A 21,763-nucleotide genomic window follows, 5' to 3' on the forward strand; every position below is an offset into this window, starting at 1 on the left:
AGCCTCTAGTTGACTAGCTCGTTGTGATCAACAGATAGTCATGGTTTCCTGGCTATGGACATTGGATGTCGTTGATAACGGGATCACATCATTAGGAGAATGATGTGATGGACAAGACCCAATCCTAAGCCTAGCACAAGATCATGTAGTTCGTATGCTAAAGCTTTTCTAATGTCAAGTATCATTTCCTTAGACCATGAGATTGTGCAACTCCCGGATACCGTAGGAGTGCTTTGGGTGTGCCAAACGTCACAACGTAACTGGGTGGCTATAAAGGTACACTACGGGTATCTCTGAAAGTGTCTGTTGGGTTGGCACGAATCGAGATTGGGATTTTGTCACTCCGTGTAAACGGAGAGGTATCTCTGGGCCCACTCGGTAGGACATCATCATAATGTGCACAATGTGACCAAGGGGTTGATCACGGGATGATGTGTTACGGAACGAGTAAAGAGACTTGCCGGTAACGAGATTGAACAAGGTATCGGTATACCGACGTGATCTTGACGTGAGCACATGCCTTGACGTGATCTTGAAGGTGTTCAAGATGGATCAGTCAAAGAAGGAGTTCTTGCCTGAGTTGTAAGGTATGAAGTTAAGACTTAAAGCTCGACCATGGCAGAATAGAGAGAAAGGAACGAAGGTCGTCCCCTATGCTTAAGACATAGGCTCTACAGTATGCTATGCTGTGTACCGCACCTGAAGTGTGCTTTACCATGAGTCAGTCAAGGGGTACAAGAGTGATCCAAGAATGGATCACAGGACAGCGGTCAAAGTTATCCTTAGTAACTAGTGGACTAAGGAATTTTCTCAATTATGGAGGTGGTAAAAGAGTTCGTCGTAAAGGGTTACGTCGATGCAAGCTTAACACCTATCCGGATAGCTCTGAGTAGAGATACCGGATACGTATAATGGAGCAACAATTTAGAATAGCTCCAAGTAGAACAGTTATTTGGAATAGCTCCAAATAGAACGTGGGAGCTACATCTAGGAGATGACATAGAGATTTGTAAAGCACACACGGATCTGAAAGGTTCAGACCCGTTGACTAAAACCTCTCTCACAAGCAACATGATCAAACATAAAACTCATTGAGTGTTAATCACATAGTGATGTGAACTAGACTACTGACTCTAGTAAACTCTTGGGTATTAGTCACATGGCGATGTGACCTGTGAGTGTTAATCACATGGCGATGTGAACTAGATTATTGACTCTAGTGCAAGTGGGAGACTGTTGGAAATATGCCCTAGAGGCAATAATAAAAGTGTTATTATTATATTTCCTTGTTCATGATAATTGTCTTTTATTCATGCTATAACTGTATTATCCGGAAATCGTAATACACGTGTGAATACATAGACCACAATATGTCCCTAGTGAGCCTCTAGTTGACTAGCTCGTTGTGATCAACAGATAGTCATGGTTTCCTGGCTATGGACATTAGATGTCGTTGATAACGGGATCACATCATTAGGAGAATGATGTGATGGACAAGACCCAATCCTAAGACTAGCACAAAGATCGTGTAGTTCGTTTGCTAGAGCTTTGCCAATGTCAAGTATCTCTTCCTTTGACCATGAGATCGTGTAACTCCTGGATACCGTAGGAGTGCTTTGAGTGTATCAAACGTCACAACGTAACTGGGTGACTATAAAGGTGCACTACAGGTATCTCCGAAAGTATCTATTGTTTTATGCGGATCGAGACTGGGATTTGTCACTCCGTGTAAACGGAGAGGTATCTCTGGGCCCACTCGGTAGGACATCATCATATGCGCAATGTGACCAAGGATTTGATCACGGGATGATGTGTTACGGAACGAGTAAAGTGACTTGCCGATAACGAGATTGAACAAGGTATTGGATACCGACGATCGAATCTCGGGCAAGTAAAATACCGCTAGACAAAGGGAATTGTATACGGGATTGATTAAGTCCTTGACATCGTGGTTCATTCGATGAGATCATCGTGGAACATGTGGGAGCCAACATGGGTATCCAGATCCCGCTGTTGGTTATTGACTGGAGAACGTCTCGGTCATGTCTGCATGTCTCCCGAACCCGTAGGGTCTACACACTTAAGGTTCGATGACGCTAGGGTTATAAAGGAAGCTTGTATGTGGTTACCGGATGTTGTTCGGAGTCCCGGATGAGATCCCGGACGTCACGAGGAGTTCCGGAATGGTCCGGAGGTAAAGATTTATATATAGGAAGTCCTGTTTCGGCCATCGGGACAAGTTTCGGGGTCATCGGTATTGTACCGGGACCACCGGAAGGGTCCCGGGGGCCCACCGGGTGGGGCCACCTGCCCCGGGGGGCCACATGGGCTGTAGGGGGTGCGCCTTGGCCTACATGGGCCAAGGACACCAGCCCCAAGAGGCCCATGCGCAAGGAAACTTGGAGAAGGAAGAGTCCTAAAAGGGGAAGGCACCTCCGAGGTGCCTTGGGGAGGATGGACTCCTCCCCATCCTTAGCCGCACCCCTTCCTTGGAGGAGGGGGCAAGGCTGCGCCCTCCCCCTCTCCCTTGGCCCTATATATAGTGGGGAAAAGGAGGAGCAATCACACCTAAGGCCTTTGGTTGCCTCCCTCTCCCTCCCGTGACACATCTCCTCTCCCGTAGGTGCTCGGCGAAGCCCTGCGGGATTGCCACGCTCCTCCACCACCAACACCACGCCGTTGTGCTGCTGTTGGATGGAGTCTTCCTCAACCTCTCCTTCTCTCCTTGCTGGATCAAGGCGTGGGAGACGTCACCGGGCTGTACGTGTGTTGAACGCGGAGGTGCCGTCCGTTCGGCACTTGGTCATCGGTGATTTGAATCACGACGAGTACGACTCCATCAACCCCGTTCACTTGAACGCTTCCGCTTAGCGATCTACAAGGGTATGTAGATGCACTCTCCCTTTCTACTCGTTGTTGGTCTCTCCATAGATAGATCTTGGTGTTTCGTAGGAAAATTTTTGAATTTCTGCTACGTTCCCCAACAAATCCAGCATCAAATTTGCATGCCTGAGTTCCTTTTTCGATTGTGGTGGCATCTCATCAGGTTGTTCTTCGACAGCAGGGGGTGCGTTGGGAATTGCCATAGGTGTCCATCTTCTAAGTATGTACTGCGCTGGGATTTCATCAACACCAAGTTGGTTGAAAACTTTCAAGATATGGCAGCAAAGCATGCCGTCCCTCTCAATCTTGCAGCAGTCACATCTGTAGTCTCCAGCACTAGCTTCCACCGTGATAAAATAGGCCCTAGAACCATATTTGGCAACCCACTCTTGATTGGGGTAAACCTCATACAAGTTTTCACCATGCGGTCGCACATTGTACCTTGTAGTCAACTGAAACTCATCACGAAACTTCTCGTACAAGTCCCTAGTATACGAACCGTACGCCTGCTTCTCTATTGGGTAAGATGACCACATTTCAGTCTGTAAATGTCCTGTCCTGTAGTCTTTTGAACCCTCCCGGACTAGTATGTGTGTTTGGATTTTCTGATATTGCTTCACAAAGTTCAAAATGGACTTGTGTGGGTTCACATATCGCTTAAGGACAGTGTTGAACCCCTCGCTACGTTGAGTTGACTGCAAGAAAGGGAAGAATTGGTGCTTGAAGTAGTATGGCACCCATGTCACTCTGTACTTGTATAGATTCTCGAAGTGGGAGTCAGTCATAGCCTCATACTTCATCATCATCTCACACCACCCTGCCTCCAATTCTTCTGGCGTCAAGCTGAAGTCAACACAGTTGTTGAAATCTTTGGACAAGCCAGGGTTTCACCCCAGCAATCCTCCAAGCTTTTCTTGTGCTCTTTTTCATAATATGCCAGCGGCAACAGCGGTGCACACTTGTAGGAAAGATCTTTTTAATTGACTGTGCCATTGCGATGTCTTGGTCGGTTATGATGTTGGTGGGTGCTACATTATGCATTGCCTCAAGGAAGGTCTGGAATAGCCAATCAAAGCTCGATGCCAACTCTTGCTTAACAAAGCCACAACCCAACATGAACGACTGCCCATGCCTGTTAATCCCAATGAATGGTGCAAAGGGCATGTTGTACATGTTAGTCATATACGTTGTGTCAAAGGAGATACAATCATGATAAGATTCCACGTACGCCTTCCTTGCTGCACCATCAACCCAGAAAATATTCTCAACCCTGTCTTCCTCATCATATTTTATCTTGTAAAAAAAATCTGGATCCTCTCTCTGCTGATCTTTAAAGTAAGCAACTGTCTCTATCATATCCCCTTCTTTTGCATCATCCTTATTCAAGAGCGTCTTGAGGTTTGTAATGTGTTTAGTGCCATAAGGTACAATGAGTTCTGTCCCATAGAAATCTGACATGATGTGCATCATACGACCAGTTGACATGAAGTCACAATGGTGGTCAATACTTTTTCTACACAAAAACAGTGCCAAAAATAGTTTCTTTTCTGTTTTTAGCAAAGCAACTCAAATGCAAAGCTTGGGCAATTCATGAAGCTATACAAGCAACTACAACCATATGCCCCAGGCAACACATGAGAAAAATACACAAAACAAACCAGGGGGTAACTATGCATTTAGTGAGCAATACAAATTTCAATCATAGGCAAGTTGACCCCATCCAGAAACAAGTACTATTGTACATTTTAGCTACAAAGAGACTAACCATAGGAAAGTTCAGATTCAACACCAAATTTGTTTTATAAAAAAACTAGGCAAGCAGGAACTTTGCATTGAGAAACAAATAGGTAAACATTAGGCAAGTCCAGCATCCAGAAACAAATCATGCATTTTATGTCTTTTTTGTACTGTTGTAAGCAATTTAGTGGCACTATCAAGCAACTAAGGCATTTGTTTGAAGCAAATCAGTGACATGTTTCAAGCAAAAACAGGTACTTGTTGATAGACTAAGAAACACACAACCAGTAGGCATGTCCAGGTTCTTAAAGTTAGAAGATAGGGGGGAGGTGGGTGTGGTTCAATACCTGTAGTTAAATTGCAGTTATGAAGATGAGTAAGGAAGGCCCTTTCTTCTGGCGGGATCCCTTGGTGTGATCGCAAATACTTAGTCAAACATGGCTTGTCAACCAACGGATGGTTGTGCTTGCTAACAAAGTAGATCACTTCCCATCTGCCATCTATTACCTTCACAATCATCTTAGCTTTGCAACCAGTTTGCACAATTTTATCTCTTTTTCGTTTCTTGCTCCTCCTTTTGCCTTTACTATCATCATCAAGAAAGACAATAGCCTCATCTTCATTATCATCTTTTGCTTGCTCAACAATGTCATCTAGCACAGGAATCTTTTCTGCCCCTCCGTCATCAACATCAGGCTTCCGAAACTTGTTGCAAATAAACTGTTGTTTTATCAACTCCCCGGTTTTGAGATCCTTCCTTGAACTATTCATTTTGATTGAAAACCCCATTTGCAAGGAATATGCATTGTAATGCTCCTTGGCATCTTCCAAAGTGTCGAACCTCATGCCCACGTAAGGCTCCTTGGGCTGTGACCAAGCCTCATCATCATTTTCAACACCCAAACCATTACCAACAGTGCCACCGGTATCACCTGCAGCACCTGTGCCATCAAGGGTATGAGCATCACTCCCACCTGCTATAGCTGCAGGTACTTGTGTACTGCCCGGAGCACGGCCCCCATGATTTGACTGCCCATCTGTCTCCATTGCTTCTGTAGCAGCACCATCGACTCTTTGGATGATAGGGGGATTAGGTGATTCCGCCACAAATTCTGCATTTCCAGCAGCATGTTGTGTACAGTACAATGGATCATCATTATTTTCAGCTGGTTCTTCATTCAGGTCAATCATTGTCAACCTGTTTATTTATTGAGAATATGGGAAAAAGTAAAGCAAGTCAGCAGAGGGATGCAAGCAAGTAGCACAGTAAATACAGGCAAGCCAATAGCTCACCCACCAAAGCACACATAAATAGCTCAATCATGTTCAACCTGTGCATTTTTTCAACCAGAAAAATTAAAGCAATTTTTACGTTGTTGAGGCAAGCTAGTACCACACTAAACTCAGGCAAGCAAAGAACACAGCAACGTAAGCACACCAGATTCACAAGATAGCAATTGAACATAACCAGGCAATTCAAAGTGCACTATCAGGCAACCCAAACCATATAATCAGGCAAGTCAAACTATATATGTCAAGCAATATATTATTTTCAGGATATGCATGGTTTTTTTTTTGTATTAATGAACCATGTTTGTACACATAAACATAACATAGGCTTTTTGTTTTTTGTGTTTCATAATATATTTTCTTATTTTGTTTTTCTTTAAACGCAGGCAACATTTGATTTTGGGGAAGCAAGCATACTGCCATAGAAGTGCTACTTTGAAGTGTCTTCAGAATGGAATTCACTCCCAATTCAGAGAGATTAGAACATGTTTAGTGTTAGGAAAAACTTAAGTTAGAATTATGGGCATGATTGCTCTTTTATATTCAGACTATTTCTGCTTTCAGTACTTATGTTTGTGTGTTAGAAAGAACTTAAGTTGACATTTTTAGGTTTCATCTTTTACAGCAGCAAGTTTGTGTGTTTTTGGATATGCTTAGTATGTTTTGAAGTAACGTTTCGCAGCTGAGATAGTTGTTGGTATATGGATTTTCTTGTTGGCTTTTTCCTTCTTTTGCAGGATGAAATACTAATAATTTTGCCACTGTATCCTGGCAACTTTCCAACTTTTCTTGGATCATGGTGAAGGATATGATACAACAAAGGTAAATTGTACTACGCAACTGTCTCTTGTTTTTTAGTTGCAGGTTTACTTACATTTATTTTCTTCTCGTGTGTTTTCACTATCGAAACCAAGGAATAATGGAAACAAATGTCCAAGAGGAATCTTTTTCTAGTTTCTTCAAGAGTTGCCTTGACATCATTATGCTTTTTTTTGCTTAATCCTATAATGTAAGTTGCTCCAATAAGCCATACTGATGCCAGTATTCATTGTCTTATAAGTTTCAAAAGTGTTCATGTTTTGCCATGGCATAAGTTTTCAAAGTTTTGTGCAGACATATACTTAGTTGCCTCATTATAGCACTGTTTTTACTCAAACAGAATGTTTATTTTTGCACGGTTATAAGCAATTAATAGAACCGGAACACGTCAGAAATAGATCATGATCTGTTTGTTTCTCATCCTCTTATAAGTATTGTTTTTTGCTCTGTTGTTTTTCTTGCTTAAGGCATTATATTTTCCTAATATTTTTGTCAGCATTTACTATCAGCACCTACAGATTTATAAGTGTGTTCATATGCAACAGATTTGCAAATAGATTTTGAAAACTGGGAAGAAATATGATGCTTAACATCAGAACAAATTTGCCCAAATCAGGGGGCTGAAACTTGCCCAAACAGCAGACTAAACATGCTTAACATCACATCTTTTTTACACAATGTTTTGCACAACTGAAGCCTTGTACAAATCATGGGGAAAGAGGAGGGGGATCTAGAAGACGAGCTAAATCTGACATTTTTGCCTTGTTTTTTTTTTTTGCCTTTTTGCAAGGCAATCAAGAACGAGGCGCCTAGAGAAGAAATATCAATGGAGCCGCCATTGGAGGGCTGTGAAGGTTTTCTTGAATCTGGAAGTGGTGAGGGGAAGGACGTGCTGTCTTTCTTTGCTTGGGAGAGAAGAAGATGGGGTTGGGGGTTAGGTGAGGAGAAAGGAGAAAAGAAGATGCGCAGGGGTGGGGGAGGGATCGGGCGAAGGAAAGGACCAGATGATTTGCCCGCTCAATGGGTGGCTGCGGGAATCGGAAGCGGGGGCCAGGTACTTTCCTATCCTGAACAGGAAGGACAGAAAATTACCTTTTCTGGATGACTGCTAGGAAACGCTAGGGAGCACCCGGCTGCTTCCTAGACGCTCCCTTTGTAAAATGCCTCGCCATGACCGTCCTTGTCAGGCTTCGTGGTTGCCGTCGCCAGTCAACGACGGCTCATGTCCAAGACGAAGGAGCGGTCGTGGTTCAAGACCCCAGGCTCCGTCGTCGCTGCAGCTTCCTTAGAGGCTCACGTTGCCCCTGCTGTGTCCAGGGGCCACGCGAGTGCCATGGCTGCTTTGACGTCGGAACAATGGACCTTTCCCAACCGTGTCACCGCTATCGATGTCGACGGCGATGGCACCGCAGTACCGCGTTTCATATTCGCCTGGTTCGCATGGTTCTCAGATTAGACAAGTGAGATACGAGCTACTGCTTGCGGCTCAGCATCACCCGAATGTGCGTCGCTAGTGGCAACGAGGTCCTATTGACGTGTTCGGGCGAGATTCGAGCGCCGTTGTGTGCCTACGTTGCTTGTGTGCAGCGGTTGCAACCGCCGGCTTGTGTACACGCGTCATCGCTGGAAAACAATCGGCTTATCACGGACATGATCAATCAATCTAGGAGGCTAGCTTTGTACATGGTGATTTCCTCGGCCAAAAGAATCGGCCGGCAAGGATCAATCCACTACCTACAGGCTACAATCTTCTATGTTGTATCTCCTCTCCGTCAAAAAGTACTCGGCTGGATTGGGCCAGTCTCCAATCAGGGGAGGAGAAGAAAACACACAGGCTTCTGAATGCATATAGAGTTTTGATATTTGTTTTGTGTGTCTTCCAATTTTACCCAACAAAATATACTACCGATTCTGTCTAGTAGTGTTGGTGGATCTAGTCCATTGAATGACTCAAAATGGATGACTTATATTACTTATTTGTCCCTTAGATGTACTGTAAAAGGACTCAAAATAAAGCGAAAACTGAAAGAAAAAAACTCCGCATGCAGGTTGAGCACCTTACTTACGGTTAGAGGTCACCGGATTTTGCACAAGTGCACGCTCGACTAGCAAGCATAAAACTACCAGATCCCCGCACGCAGCTCCATCAAATGGAGATGCTGTTGGGAATGCCCATCTCCATCACCATCTTTTCGTCCATGGGATCACCATCCGACGGCTTGAGCAGCACACAGGGCACCACACCGGCACCGTGCCGGTTTTTCCGCTTGCGATCCTTGTTCCACTCGTTGATCTGCGCCACGATCTCCATCATCCCCCCTTTGAACTTGTCAAACGCCTTGCTGATCTTGACGTTCTCTTCCCACGCCGGATCTTGGTACGTGCCCATGTACTCCTCGTCCGGCGAGTGAGACGACAGGAGGTTCATTATCGCAAGGACCAATATGCTCTCGTGCATCGATGGGAACGTGTCCAGCAGCACCTTCTCCGGCGCCTCCTCAAAAGCGTCCATGCCCTCAACGCCCATCTCGGACGGCATGTTCCTCCGGGCTATGTTCGGGCGGTTCGGGAAGTACCCGGCAAAGGGGTACTGGCCAAAGTTGACGGCGGCGTGGTGCGCCGACGTGACCCACATGATGGTGGCCTGCACCTGGACCAGGCTCTCGTGGCTGTCCAGCTGAGGCCACCACGGCCCGTCCTTCTTGTCCTCGTGGCCTTTGGTGCGCACCTCCGTCCACCATCCCTGCAGCTCCTCGTCGTCGACGATGTCCGCCGTGCACGGGTAGTAGTGCTCCACGTAGTCCGACGCCCACTCCTTGATGGCATCCCAGACCAGCAGCCCGTCGTTGGCATACGGGTAGTCCTCTATGGCCAGCTTCAGCTTGCCATCCTCCTCTTTGGTCGCCATGCCCCTGAAGTAATTTGGGATTTTTATCATTCACAGGATAAAAGTATGTAAGACGATGTTGGGTATGAGATGAGAACATATATATCTTCGCTGTCGATAGGCATTAGCCGATTAGCGTTACCTCCGGATGAGATCCTCTGGCGAGCCTCTTTGTCGAACTGCCAGAACTTGTCGTAAGCCACTGAGCTGAGCTCCAAGCAGTACTTTGTCGGCGAGAAGGCGCTCTCAATGATTCCATCGGCGCTTATGAGCATCCCGCGCCCCAGGCCGTTGATCTCCAATTCTCCATGGTGTAGCGGAAGTGCGGGTGCAGCAGCCGGTAGATGGGGTGCATCTGGCTCAGCTGCCGGTTCGCCGCGATGATGTACGGCTCAACACAGCAGTGTGTCCTCAGCCTGCCCACAAGGCGCAACAGTGTCCTAATCCAAATCAGGTACTCTCTCCGTTCTAAATTACTTGTTAGAAAAATGAATATATCTAGAATTAAAATATATCTAGATACATCCATATATCCGACAAGTAATTCGGAACGAAAGGAATATTGAGGAAGTGGTATGTAGACCGAAATTTGGGGACTCCTCTATTGTTCACTGGTCAGATGACAGAAGCTTAATAGGTGACGTGAGTAACAATGAGTGTATTACTACGTACCAGTGGCTAACGAGCTGGTGGTAGCCGCTGTCATGAGCCAGGACATGGGTCTTGGCGAGCTGCCACAGCCACGCTGCCGTCGCGCCCCGGCGTAAAGACCTCACGCCACTGTGGCTTGGACGGCGACTCGGGCCTGGTAAGCTCGATGGCGATTGGCCGGAGCGTGCCGTCCTCGGTCAGGAAGAAGAACGTGCGCGACCCGTACAACATCGTGCCGTCAATCTTGCGCACCTTGTGTCACTAGTAGAAATCAGGGTTTTGGTCCAAACTCGATCTACACATTAGTCCCGATTGCATTACGAACGGTCCAAGCTCGATCTACACATTAGTCCCGATTGCATTACGAACCAGGACTAATGTAAGCATTAGTTCGGGTTTAAGCGGCCAGGGCACCGAGCAGGCATCAGTCCCGGTTTCAATGGGACCTTTAGTCCCGGTTGGAGACACCAACCGAGACTAAAGCCTCAGCCCCTTTAGTCCCGTTTGGAGCCAACCCCTTTAGTCCCGGTTGGAGCCACCAACTGAGATTAAAGGGGTTCTTAAAGTTTCTTTTTTGTTTTTTCATTTGTTTTTAGTTTTTAGTTTTAGTTTTATATTGCTTATATCTTTTAGGATATTTGATGTTTTTGAGTGATTCTTTTTGCATTAGATTTAAAATTTTGTCTAGTTACTATTTGTGCCATTAGTTTTCAAATTTGAATGATTTAAATTTAAATTTGTTCAAATTTGGTTTGAACCCTAGATTGTGAATAACTTGAGTTTAAAAATAGTTTTAAATTTAATTCTTTTTGCTCCTAGTCATAGTAAGATTTATTTGGTTATTTTTAAAATAATTTAAATTAGTATTTTAGTTAAAGCAGTACTGTTTTGCTTATATAGTTGTTTAAGTCCTTTAATTGTTGTTTTTAATTATTTTTAGTTAGTTCTTTCTGTAGATTTTAACATGTTGTAGTATGCTTCTGGTAGACAACAGTAGATAATTCTTTAAAATTAATTAATATTAATTTTGCTACTGTTTTGTATTAATAGTTGTTTAGCCTGTAATAATAGTTGATAGAATTTGTTTTACTATATTAAAAAGTAATTCTTTTTGTCACTTTAATTGAACGTGACTCTGGCTTGGTTAACCATAGTTGCGACTCTGGCTGGGGCAGTGGTAGCAGATGTAGTCGTCGGTAGGATTTGATGGACACCATCTCGGACTATATAGGTTCCGCAATTTTCAAACTCTACCCCCTTTCCCTCTCCGCATCGCCATTTCAATTTTGAAAAAAAACGAAAGAAAATGATAAAAACTTTAAAAATTAAAATCCTTCGGGATGTAGTTATGTTACTACATGTACTAGTTGGGAAAAAAATTAAAACATAAAATTCGACATGTTTTGCAAAAAAGTGTTATGAACAAGTAAAACGACTATAACTTTTGCATATGATGTCAAAACAAACGTATAATATATCAAAATGTTCAGCACGAGAAGCCGATTCCGATATCGACGGCCATAGGCCGTTTTGCAAATTTTTAGAATTCTCAAATTCTGAAAGCTAAAAAAGTTATCCTCAAATTTAAGTTTTTTTACTTTTTGGTCAAACTATGGTTAAACTCCTTATTCAATAAATATTAGTGTTACCAGCTAATTATTGTTTTTTAGAATAATAGTTTCAAACTCAAACGGTGAAACGTGTGACTTCATGCTCAAGTTCAACTACGAAAATCAAATAACAGTAGTTGCTACAACTGGACAGACATTGTATATAGTGATTCAGGGATTCACCATTTTATACCTGAGCTAGTACCAGATCAACAAATTATAACCATTTTAACAATGAATCCAGATCAGACACTTGTGCTTAGGCAAACATAGAAAGCTCATTAGTTCTCATCCGGTTCACATCACCAAGAAGCAATTGATTCCAGCATATGACAAATGATTTTAAAAATTAATGATGTCATATTTGGATTCCTCACATTTTTTTGATAATAATAGATATATTATTTGTTGAATTTCAATTTACAGATTTAAAGATATTAATTATGCCATATTAAAGAATGTTTAGCCTTCGATTGTAAATTTCTATTTAGGAGCAAACAAGTTTCCATGTAGGAATTATTTGGTCCCTGTACACAGCTAGAAACAAAAGTTCAGTTGTGGGAATCACAACTTCAATATTACGACGCATAACTCCTCAGATTTACTTCTGTATAACGTGACTTTTGCCATCCCAGGGTCACTCGAGCTCGGGAGCCAAAAGTTGTTTTCTGTCGGCGCCCCGCCTATTCTCCATGGAGGGGAGAGAACAGACACTAGTGATCTCTGAACATGAGAGCGACCATGCAATTCATGGAACTGACGGTACACAAGGCAGGAAAACATGCATAACATGCCACACATGAACTACCTCCACAACTGATGTTATCATGTGTATATTTTTGGTGCTCCTCACCTTCTGGGTACAATCAAGTTCAAAAATTGTCAAGAAATGGACTTTTTGCACAATAAACATGCTAATCTAGAGGCTTTATAACATAAACATATCTCTTACTAACTTCTAAACACTCAAGGATGCAACTAACTGCAAAAACTCCAGACTCCAGTGATGCCACCACTATATCTGCGAAAACATCTCCTACACTAACTGCAAAAGAACCACTGTTCCGTTCTCTGCAGGAAGAGCAAATTTTCAGAAGAAACGAACTGGTAGAACTAAGAGACCAAAAATCGACAATGACATCATTATACTCCATATATATCTGAGCATTGACACCATGATGCAACATACGAAAGGTTTTGGGTGAACCTACATAATCTGAGATATCTTACAGGAGGAGCTACTGCGGCAACAAGTAATAACCAATGCATCAAGATCATCGATCGTCATGGACACGAATAGAACATACTGGGCACAATGCACATAGTTTGTATCATAGTGCCACAGTTTATGAAAATAAAGACGCTTGGATTGGATGCGTCTACCTCCATCGGCATACCCAACTCAAATGCGATCCACTCTTCAGAATCATAATTAACGTTTTTTTTCTCTCAAGGGTATGTTTGAATATTTCCTATCTTCTTCCAGCCATCAAACTTGTTCACTTTTCCCTGAAAGAAATTATGTCTTATATTTTGATTCTAAACAATTATACTTGGCTTTTGATCATGAAAAGAACTTGTATTTTTCTCTCAAATTTTTTTGAACTTCTTTTAGCCGAATATTTTGAACTTTGGCTCCCCTCCAATCCCCCACCATTTTGTAGGAACCGTATGATACACAAGTTGGAATACTCGAGCTCAGGAGCCAAAAGCAATATTTGGTAGGAGCACTGCCTCATAGGAGTAACAGAACAAACACCATATGTTCAGACAGTGTGTTCTCTCCAACATGAGCAAATTAAAGAGCCGGCCAGTCAAGGAACTGAAGATACACATAGGGTTCTCATCAAAAAGTATCATTCAGCAACATGTTAAAATGAACCACCTACACAGCAAGATACGCATCCAGGACTGCAGTTGAACCTAGTGTTGTTAGGTCTATATTTTAGCTCCCTGGACAAAGGAAATTGATGCACAAGAATATCTCATCATCCATTCCAAAAACAACATTGGCAGTTTTCATGCTCTTTACCATTGTACTAATACTTGCAACCAATTAAACATTCACAAGAGATGAACTCTGCACACATCCGTTTCAGTGATGAAAGCCAAGTACATGCAGAAATACATGGCGCAAAATTAAGTCAATGCAGTCTACAACTTGTCAGTAGGTGGAGCATAGACTAGCAACCGGTAGTTCAAAGTACTACACATCATACAGTGCGTAATTAAACAACACAGTTATAACTAACACTAACTTGGAAGCGTGACTACTTCTAACAAGCTCTTAACATTAATACTGGGTTGTACATACTGGGCTACGAAACTGACTGCAAGAGTTTCAGTGCTATTCCGAACAAACTCTTAAGTAGTGCTACAATGGCACCACGCCACCACCCAAGTTGCGATAGTCCCTGCTCTGTGTTGCGAGGCGAAATTTTTATCAGGGGCTCATAGAGCAGCAACCTGTAGTGGCATGAGATGATCACTGGCTGTCTGAGTAGAACATCCTTGGGTACACCCAGAGGGGCTGCAGCTTGCGTAACCAGTTTCTTTTGTGCTCTAACTTTACATCTCCCTCGATACCCAATCCATGTAAAACAAAAGAGTGATGGCCTGCGAAGTACAACGACTTGCTCCTCCCTCCCCATCTTTCTAGGCTCATGCAAGAAAATGGCCGGCTCCTCACAGCACATCCAACAAAGAGTGCCCAATCATTTAGCTGCTTTACTTCAACCCATTTTGCAGGGTTGGTTGACAGGTCAAGTTGGTAGGGTATATATTTTACTTTTGGAAAGGATGGATGCTTCGTGATCATGAGAAGCATGTCACCACAGACCACTAGCCATGAATCCACAAATGTGATTGGCAAATCCACACATGTCATCTTTTGCAGACCGAGCTCGGGGGACAGCTGCAAAGTGTAGATCTTACAACAATCATCCATGGCGATGAACTGACCTTTCAATTCCACAATCTGTACTATACATGTATTATGAAGCTGCAGTTCAGACCAAGATTCACTTCCAACTGGCCAATCAAACAGGGTGTTTACGGTGCTGACAAGGAGGTGTGAATTGGGTGATGCAAGTGGAGCTGTAAGAGTGCCGCTGCAGTTGAGCCCCCTGAAATCGCGATTGAATGGGAGACGTGGAGCTGAAACCTCAGCACCATTGAACACATCAACAAGAAGACAATATTCACCATGGCGGAAAATTAGTTGACCATAGGAATTGCCAACGAAATCCATCTCATGGTAAATGTCTCGAGGAATCTGGCAGTGAAGGGCGACATTCTTATTGGTCGGATCAATGACCTTAAATGTGTGTAGCTCATGAAGACCATTGCAAGAAGGGAGATCAGGAGCTTGAACACAGGCATTGAATTGGATAAGGAGAGGTAGGAATTTGGCGCAGAAAGAAGATTTGGATGGGTATGAGGAGAATGCAGCAGGCCAAGAGTGGCAGGTCGCAGCGAAGGCAAGAAGGTCACGGAAGGATCCTGACAGAGCAATAATGGATTCGAGCAGGCCATCCGGGAGGTCTGCCCAACCATGGAGCCCAGAAACAGCAGGCTGGGCGGACCCAGAGGTGACACACAGTTTGCTAGGGCTTTGCACGAACAAAAACTCTCTGCAAAACATAACAAATTCAAAGAAATGGATTAGATAGACGAGCATGAAGAAATGAAAAGAGAAGGAAAAAGAAGAAATGAAAAGAAAAGAAAGGGGGAGAAAAGGATGGATAGCCAGCTAGGACCATGCACATGCTGAATTTCAGGTCTAATATATGCCTTCAGGACTTGTTATGCTCTTGTGCAAATGCGTAATTTCATTTGGGTTTTTTAGATGAATTCCTCATATTTTTTCTTGGATTCAGGGGCAAGACCCCAATTTCATTAGTGAAACTGTAGTACAGGTGTGACAGAAAAACGTAAACCTAAAAAGTAAAAACTACTCCCTCCGATCCAAAATAAGTGTCGTGCAGAGAACAAGAAGGTCCTCGGGTGCAGCGGCCTAAACAGATATGATTTCTGAGCTATCCCAATCCAACTCATGAGTGGATTCTGATGTTCAAGGAAATACAGTACAATTAACATTCTGGAAACAGGAACTTGTTTGACCGGTGCCTCCTCCCTGTTGCAGCCAAGAGCCCAAGACCTCTTCACCAGATCAAACTCAGAATACGAGCAAATGAAATGGATAACTATGCCCAACATATGCAACAACGCCAGCATACCAAACTATATTCCGTACATACATTTGTACAAGAAACACTCTGCTTTCCGCCCAAAAAAACAATTTACTCCTACTGTCCGGAATCAAATGATCTCGCACCCAACTCTGGCGCTACCAACAGTAAATATTCGTACAGGCAAAAGCGCTGAACAAAAGACACACGCGAGAGGAAAAAATGAACAGATTACTAAGGAGAAATGAAGCTACCTAGGGTTTGGACGAGGGTGGAGGGGAGAGATTGCAGGCCTTGCAGACGGGCGGTGGGGGCGGGCGGTGGAGATCGAAGGCGACGGCGACGCGTTGGCTGGCTGAAGCCGCCGCCGGCGTCCTCGGCGGCAGGGCGGTGGTGGCGGCGGTGGGCGGTCCCGGAAACTCGAAGCTTGTGGGGCCAGTTCTTTTGAGCGATTCTCCCTCCCCCTTGAATCGCCACTCCTTATATTTTTTACAATCCTATATAATTAGAACTGGCCCTTGGTCTGGTCTGAGACGGCTGCTGGCTCAGTAGGTCAGTTCACTCGTCTCACTTGTACATGGGCTAACTCGGGCCAACAGTGTCTCGGCCTGGGCCTGTTCACTTCAGCGTGTATAGCAAGGCCCGGACGTCAGCCCAGTTGCTCCGCTCGGGGCGCATCGATCAACAAGCGCCGCCGCCGCCTCGCCGACGAACGGACGCGAAGAGGCGAGCCCTCCACGCCGCCGGCGGCACCAGCGAGTCTCGGCATCAGGTCTGCACGCTCACCCTAACCTGGCCTGTCTCTTCCGTTTCTCAATCCAGAGCTTAGGCTGCAACTGCCCTCATGAATTGGCCAGGTTGTTTGGTCTTGCTCGTGTTCATGGTGCTGGAAATTCCCGATTTCGTTAACCGATGAAGTGTAAGTGCAATCCAGAGCCTGATGATCTGCTTTAGTTGCTTCACAAGTCTGAATACATTACATTTACAGGGGCATGACTACTGAACATGGTCTGTACAAAGTGGGGATTGCAAGTTCTAAACGATCGAATGTTTGCATAAGACCTTCTCTGAGGAGTTTGGGAGCGCACTGTTGCTCTTTTATGCCCATGATGCTGAAGCTGAACACAGTAACTATGCATGTGGCTATCATAACTAAAGACAAATTATGTTGTTATACATGCTGTAGTGGTTCTCATTGAAGTTTATCATCGTCTTCCTGCCCTTCTCCTCAACAATCCAAGCGAGACTTCGGGTCATCATGTTTTCTGACCAGCAACAGTGGTAAAATCCCCCCCAATACAATTTTTGTATCAAATTTGTAAGGTACAATATTAACATCAATGGTAACAGAAAAAAAAAGAGACGAAATTATTAGGCCAACTATGCATAAAATTTTCACCATGGGTTGTTGATCAACTTGGTGTGAAATCCTATTTTGAACTCCATCCAACTGCTTGCTGTCTCAGAAATCGTGTATACTCAACTGAAAGGGTAAGGATGAGTAACCAAGGTGAAAGATGCCTTGACATTCCAAGAAAGCAACCCAGGTGAAAGAAGCCTGCACCTGAAAAAACGAAACGGTAGAACATATGAAATTTATTAGCCTGCACTCCAGCTGCTTGGATAAACTAACAATGGGGCGATGAGCGGATGTATAATTATCAATACCTCGTGGGTACAGAGAAACATTTCATTTCTGGCCCTGACAATTTATCTGTCAATGGTACCGCCAGGTTCTGCGCTCTTCATTGCACTCTCCGACGATAGTAACTTCAGGATGGTTCAGATGAACACTCGCTTCATTCCTGATCACAGCAATTGCAGCTTTGACTTCAAAATATCCAGCACCATCATTGTAAAGAGTCACTTCTGCCTCTTTGAGACATGGAAGATGCTCAATGCCTAAACAGAAGCCATATGTGTTTGCCACTGACACGCTGAACGGCAGCCTAAGCTTCTCAAGCTTTGGCATAGCCCCTTGCACGAACGTGATGTATGCGCCGCCTTCCTCCACTGTGCAAACAATGGAAAATTCCTTCAGACATGGGTATCCTTGGATTGCAATCCTTTCTTTTTGGCCTGATTTCAACAACAGTTCCAGAGAAATTAAAGCATTCAGTTTCCCAAACATCTGCAGATCCTTCCTTGTTACTTCAACTAAATTAATGCACAGGTGCGCTAGACTGATGAGTGTGGGTGCAATCCACTTTGGAGTATTCAGTAAATGGTAGTCGGTGCTCATCTGAAATCTTTGGAGGGTAAGTGGTACAGGGGACCAAGAATCTAAAAACTCGAGGGGAGTTGAATCATTGCTGAATATCCCTAAAGACTGGAGTTTGCATGCACTAAGCTTGCATAGAGAAGACAGTAACATCTCTTCATGCCTCTTATACCGGTCAGATCCTCCACTCCACCGTTCAACTCGACACATAGACTTACCAAACAGGTCAGGTTCCCAAGCTCTTCCACTGCACCTCTTGAACTCACGGTAATATTAAATCCTGAAATCACTTGTAAGTTCCTCATATTCCCAATCCCATCTGGTATTTTTGTTCTCCCTCCTCCAAAACGCCGTGCAGTAAGTAGATGCTGTAATTTAGTAAGCTGAACTATTCCAGCGGGCAACTCTTGTATGTATGTATTCCTAAGATCTAGTGTCTCTAGATCATGTAGCATCAAAATTCCCGATGGTAGCCTTAATATGCCAGTGTTCCTAAAGCTCATGTACTTTACCTGGAACAGCTTGCCCATACCGTTCAGATCATAACCCTCCAAACCAGCAGAACCTTCAAAATCCATTACACGTAATGCTTCAAACTTCACAAGACTAGGCAAGTGTTTGATGCAACCTGTGGTTGTTACCGTTAGAGATTGAACACGCCGTAGGTCTTTATTTAGCAATACAGATGCAAGCTCCTGATCAATGTGCTGGATCGACAGTCGCCGGATGTAACCATGAGAATTTTCCCAAACTGTTTGCCCACCGTTTACCACATCAATGAAATTCTCTTCAGTAGATTTTGATATGAGGAGTTCAAGCATCATGTCATGGACTCTACAGGCACGAGCCCTACCATCATAGCCAATGTCCACTGGTTGGACCATATTTCTGTTAATAAGCTCATAAAAGATGTTTTCTGCAACTTCTTCCAAGCTCAGTTCACGCTCTTCGGTGATAAATCCTTCTGCTACCCATCGCCTCACTTGTCTTTCTCTCTCAATCACACAGTCCTCAGGAAAAACACTTAAATACAACAGGCAAGTCTTCAGATTATATGGAAGATCTTTGTAGGTTAGGGATAGTATGCTGTTGATTCCTTCTAGACATTGGTTTCGACCTAGGCCAGAACCAATTGATCTTTTCACCTTCTCCCACTCGTGTTTGTCAACTGGTTTGTTCCCTAATAAACCAGATATACTAATAATTGCCAACGGAAGGCCTCCACATTTTTTCAGGATTTCATCTGAGACTTCTTTTAACATATCAGGGCAGTAATCTGTAGTGCCAAATATTCTTTTAAGAAACAACCTTCTAGAGTGAATATGACTTAGAGGTTCCATGTTATAGATGAGATCATCACCACCTGAACAACATGACCTGGCTACATCAGAAATGCGTGTAGTAGTGATAATTCTGCTAGAACAATTATTCTCCGGAAAAGCACACTTGATAGTGTTCCATGCTGATGTAGACCATATATCATCAACGATGATGAGATACCTGAAAGATAAAGTAGATACCATGAACCAGTGGTGCTAATAAATGCAACTAGAAAAAGGAAACAAACATTGCGACTCCAAGACCGTATATTCGGTCTTCATGTGCTGGAGCAGTTAATTAAGTGTACCACACTCGCACTTATGTTTCCATATCCACCTTACTCGCCCTATGTATCATGTCCAATATACTTATCCCTTGAAGGATAAGAACATGTTTTCAAGAAAGGGACATCCAACTTTCTAAGCCAGAATTAATATCAGTAAAAACAGAGGTCTACCAAGACTATTTCTCTTTTGCGTCTTGTGTGTTGTAGACTTGTAGTGCTTGGCCGTCAGCAAATGTGAGCCACAATACACAACAGAAACTTCATTTCATGTTTTTTTTAGTACGAGTAGATATAGTGCTTTTGCAGTGAAGACTAGAAGACAGAAAATTCGAGTGGTTCTAATAATTTATCTTGGGTTGGGTTTTCACCATCCTCTGTTATCATGACAAGCAAAGATTACTGGAGCAGGGGAATCAAACTGAAAATGTGGACTGAAAAAATACCTCTACATATTTTATTTATGACAAACGTTTTTCTTGCATCCTATAACCAGGTCAGGGAGCGGAAACTTTATAAATATTAATTTACTACCACTTGGGTGCTACAGTATTCTTGGTTATTCATACGCTTATACTATGTAATTTCTAGCATAGTTGTATGGGTGGTAAGGATGCCTAGCATTATGCAAGACATGTAATGAAAGTACTGCCAGTGGCGCAAATGTTGTTCGATATGGGAAAAATTTAACAGTGGAAGCACTATAAACTACCTGCGATTATTGAGAACTACCAACTAAACGCATTATGCGGGAACTGGTAAAAGGTTAAGTTACCTCTTGTCTTGTAGCAGCTCTTTCATCTTTACAATAGATGTAACTTCATCCCAAATGTCGACGTCCTTGATGAATTCATCTGGGCAAGGCACTTTGGACGCCACATCCTTGATGATTTTCTTAATATCCGGCTTCTGTGAGACTGATATGAAAGCTTGACAATGGTAATGCCCTTGAATCTTGCGACAGATTTCATGTGCTAGTGTTGTTTTGCCCGATCCTCCGAACCCAACAATAGACAACACCTTGAGATGAGGAGTTGTCGATCCATCTTCTTCCATCACCCAATTGGCTAGATCATCTCTTGGACCATCAACGCCCACAAGGTTTGCCTCCTCAGCAAAAAGAGTAGACAGCCGAGGATCCAAGGCACCATGGCCAGAGGTGCTACAAGCAATATCATCAAGTTTGTAACTACTCTTGAGCTCTTTCACTTGCTTGACACGAGCCTTCATATCATCGATTTGGCTGGCGATTCCACGCCGTGACCCAAGCGTCCTTAGGCAGCGAGCAGTCTCGCAAAAGAAGCCCTTGAAGCCACCTTGGCGCCTGCCGCCGCCGAGCTGGTGAATGAACTTGTCGATGCAATCCTCGATGTCGTAGGCCAGCTCTCTCACCAGCGAAATCCATGCCTTCACTTGGACATCGGGATCTTCTAGCATCATGTACTTGTGGACTGCAGCATGCATGCTAGTCAGCTCAGATCTGAGGGAGCGGATCTCGCGACGGACGCCTTTGACGGGGCCAAACTCGCCGGCGAGCAAGGCGGTGAGCTTCAGCAATAAGGGACCCAACGCACCGAGCGCAGCGCTCACCACAGGCGCCATGGATCTCCTACTTTCGCTAGTCTTTTTTGCTGCACTCCATTTCTCATCTGTGTGTATGGATGTGTTGGAAGTGGAGAAACGTAAATGACCAAGTTGCAATCGGGTGTGTGCCACACAAGTTGCAAGCTTGGCCTTGGTCCGCATTACGATGGCTGGCATGTGCATTTGGTCAATGCTCGTTCCTCGCGCTATGGCATGTGCATTTGGTCAATCCTCGTGCCTCGTGCACGGAGCTCCCATGTATTCACTGGTGTCAATTGACACCAGTGC

General features: G+C 44.0%; 1 pseudogene; it reads right to left on the minus strand.

Moving 5' to 3' along the window:
* Nucleotides 1–17,784: 17,784 nt before the first annotated feature.
* LOC119332863 lies at nt 17,785–21,493 on the minus strand (annotated as a pseudogene).
* Between the last annotated feature and the right edge of the window lie 270 nt (nt 21,494–21,763).

This window comes from Triticum dicoccoides, chromosome 7A (assembly GCF_002162155.2).
Source record: "Triticum dicoccoides isolate Atlit2015 ecotype Zavitan chromosome 7A, WEW_v2.0, whole genome shotgun sequence".
Taxonomy (NCBI): Eukaryota; Viridiplantae; Streptophyta; class Magnoliopsida; order Poales; family Poaceae; genus Triticum; species Triticum dicoccoides.